Source organism: Camelus ferus, chromosome 16 (genome assembly GCF_009834535.1).
Source record: "Camelus ferus isolate YT-003-E chromosome 16, BCGSAC_Cfer_1.0, whole genome shotgun sequence".
Taxonomy (NCBI): Eukaryota; Metazoa; Chordata; class Mammalia; order Artiodactyla; family Camelidae; genus Camelus; species Camelus ferus.
In genome coordinates this window covers 11170157-11173877 of record NC_045711.1, presented here as the reverse complement: position 1 = coordinate 11173877, position 3721 = coordinate 11170157, and the positions used below count along the sequence as shown (strand labels likewise).

The 3721-nt window shown below is 48.2% G+C and overlaps 1 non-coding gene across 1 annotated transcript; it reads right to left on the bottom strand.

The window, feature by feature from the left end:
- Nucleotides 1-3260: 3260 nt before the first annotated feature.
- TRNAA-GGC lies at nucleotides 3261-3332 on the bottom strand. The gene has a single exon. It is a non-coding gene; the product is annotated as a tRNA-Ala (tRNA).
- Nucleotides 3333-3721: the final 389 nt, after the last annotated feature.

Genomic DNA, 3721 nt, shown 5'->3' with positions numbered 1-3721 from the left:
GCTTGTGGCTGGTGCTTGTTTGGGTTTGGTTTTCGATGGCAGTAGATTATATAAGTAAAGTGCACAGATCTTAAGTGTGCGGCTTAGTGAATTTTTACATAGGTGTGCACTCACACAGTCACCACCCAGTTTAAGTTAGAATGTTTCCATCATGGTTTCTGGAACGTTCAGCATCATGTCTCCTCTCTTGCGAGTACGTGACCCATTCTTTACTTCCCTTTCGTTTTGCTTACCCAGCATCTGCATCTCTGCCCCAGCCCTGCTGTCATTCCCCTGGACAGAAGAGTGGGAGGGATGGGGGGAGGAGGAGGGCATTGGCAAGCTGGCCATTCCTAACGGAAAATGGAGGCGTTTGGGGGACAAGGAGGGATTCTGCTTCGTGGACTCACTTACCTGTCCCGCACGCAGCCCGGTTTCCCTGGTCTCTGTTCTGTCTTGCGCATGTTTAACGAAGAACAGGGGCAAGCTTACTGCACCCACCTGTTTTCATCCCATTTGTGTTCCCTGCATTTTGGCAAGGCGCATTCAGTATCCTAAGTAGTATTTTGTCTTAAGGCTGTTTTCAAGAAGGATGCTACTTGCTTGTTGGAGCGTTCTGACTTGAAGGAGCACGAACATGTTTGGCAGGTGAGATTGCGTCCCTGTGCTGCCCGGCCTGCTCAGGCCAAACCCCAGAACCCCCATGTTTTCATCCCGTTCTCGGGAAAACACTTCCACCCATATGAAAATTTGAGCTGCTTGCCCACAGCTTCCTGATGTCAGTCTTGAGGTGCCAGCAGCCCAAACCATAGACATTATCCCAATTGCAGACAAACCACGGCCCTGGGCAAGGGTACGATTATGTTTACTCTTGGTTTCCGCACCCTGATGTTGGCCACCTTTATTTTGGCAACTTTGACTAAGGTCTTCAGGGATCTGTTGACAGTGACCCAAGATCTGGAATGTAATAGATGGTCTGTTGACTGCGTTTATTTGAGCAGTTTATAATCTGGTCAAGGAGACTAAATGTGAGCAAGAAAATAATGATAGAATACAAAATTCTCTGCAGGTCAGAGCAAGCTGAGTGTACAGGCAGCCTGCGGGAGGTGGGATGGGGAAGGTAGCTTGCTAGTTTAAAATACAGTTGGATTATTTTTCCCTCAAGACTACCTTATAGAAATAGGTGTTACCATTTTTTATCCACTTCTGTCTTCCAAATCAATCTTTTAAAGCGTGATGGATTTTAGATTTTATTCAGAGAAGTGCCCACTAATCTCCTATCTGCTAGCATTCCTTGTGCAAATCATCCTTAAAACAGCCCTGTAAAGTGAGTCTCTTTGTGCCTCCATTTTTCAGATGGGAAGACTGAGGTTTGAATAGATTAAGGAGTTGTCCAGCATCATACAGTTCCTAAGAGGCAGGATTCCACTGCAGGTTAACTTGACTGAAGCCCAGACTGTCTCATGCTTCTAGGATGTCAGGTATCACCTTTCCTTCTAGAAACCACGTTGTCTTCCCCTCATGAGTCTGCCTCTAGTTTCTGGTCTCTTCCAAAGTTGCCCTGTGAAGAAATGAGAGCTGCTCTTTGTGAATCTCCCCTAGGATCATGGGCGGAAGCCACCCAGACAACCTGCCAGCTTTCTGGCTCCCTTAATTTGGACATTTCTGCAATTTCACCATTGATCCTTTTCATTGGAAATTCAGGCCAGCAGCCTCTGCCTCATTATACACATTCTCACTTCTCCCATCCACTTCTGTCTCTCTTGAAAGGCAAGGGGAGGCTGTGGCATCATCTGGGAAGTATGTCTCTTCTAAAGATCTGGTCACCAGATGGGTGTCATAGAAACTGCTTCTCTCATCCCTAAACAATTCCCCTGTTGCAGGAGCCGATATTAACCTTCAGTGTCCCTGATAGCCTCATCAATGAGGATATCCACCTTGACTCCTCTGGGTCCTTTCTCGTGCTCCCCCAACCCCCGATCCTGGAGAAGGACTCTGTTCAGATACCTGGACGGTCTTGCCCTGGGCTCCTGTATCTTAACCTATAGCTGAGTTCCTACCTGATGCCCCAGGCACATGGACCAGCCTGGAAAGTTCTCATGCCTAATGAGCTAAGCTTCTTGTAAAATGACCTTGGAAATGGTTCTGGGTGTTCTTGCTGAGCCTTCTCATCGAGAGAGGAGAAGCAGCTCCCCTTTCTCCAAGCCCAACAGGTTAAGGGTGCAGTCGACCTTTGGAGCACACAGACCTGGGTACCAGACTCATGACTAGTTAGCTGTGCTATTCTGGGTAAGTCAGTCCCTCAGTTTCCTTCTCTGTAAATAGGACTAATAACTCAATAAAGCTGTTGGGAAGATTTAACGAGATAACACACGCAAAGGGCCCAGCACATATCAGGAGCTCAAGGTTGGTGCCTTCCTTTCCCCCTTGTTCTGAACTGGAAGTGAAGCCTGGGGAAAGAAGCTGCCGCAAAACGAGGTCAGGTCCCAAAAGATGTCAAAGCTCTTCTGCTCAACCCTCCACGACCCCCTATCCGCCAAACCGCTCCCCAAGCCCGGTTGTTCCACTGTTGTCCGCCAGGGGGAGAAGAGGCGCGCGTTCCCTCGCGGGCCGCTTTCGCTTGCGCGTTCACGGAGCCCTGAGAGAGCGCGGCTCTGCGGCTCCCGGGGCAGGGCGCGCACGCGCAGAAGGCTGGGCGGGTCCTGGGCTAAGCTGGGGCTTTCCTTTCCCGAGTGTCTGGAGCTGCCGCGAGTTGAGCTTGGGGGACTTGGGGGACTCGGGGGCCAGAGGAGGGTGGCACGCGGGTGGAGTGTAGGGCCAGGGTCCCCGCGGGCATTTCTTCCTCCGAGACCAGCTTTCATCTTCGTATTCCAGAAGGGATGATGTGACTCCCTTCAGAATCAGTATTTCTTTCTTCCCCATGGTGGATGGTCATGGATTTCCAAAGAAAGGGAAGCGAAGGGACAGTCTACGAGCACCTTCTGCCATAGGAACAGTGCAGGGGAAGTGGACCAGCCTTAGGGGGAACGATACTAGAGGAGGTTTTGGATTGCTGTTTGCTTTGTTTAAAATTTAGCAAATACGGCAAAGTAGAAGGAAGAAAATGGAAATAATGCACGTTTCTTCACCCCCAGAGTATCCCTTGCTGTCTCCTGAAAATGTATCCTAAACTTTGTTCAACAAGTACCTCTTTTTTTTTTAATAAACTCATCTTTAGTCTTTTTTTAACTTTTATCTTTTTGTTGTTGAAGGGGAGGTAATTATGTTTATTTATTTTTAAATGGAGGTATTGGGGATTGAACCCAGGACCTCATGCGTGCCAGGCATGCGCTCTACCACTGAGTTATACCCTCCCCCAACAAGTATTTCTTGAGCACCCACCTATACTATGTGCTTAGCACTGTTGGGTTGTGTGAACCGCAGAGGAAAATGATCAGGAAACAGGGTTTTTAGAAATCTGTTCAAATGCATGTTAGTGTCTTAAGGGAAAATCCCGTAGCAAAAGCCAGAGAATCACCTTCCTAAGATTTCAGAAAAGAAGACCCACTGAAGAGAGGAGCTCTGGATGTGATAAAGGCATTACAACCTGTGTTTGCAGAAACGCTAAGTGACTTGCTTGAATCCAGTAGGGTGAGACTGGGACCAGACCCCTGATCTCAGATTTCCAGGCTGGCTCTCTTTCTGTTGTATCATAATAGCCAAATGTGGTTCAGGCTTTAAATGAAATTCTCACATTATTGAG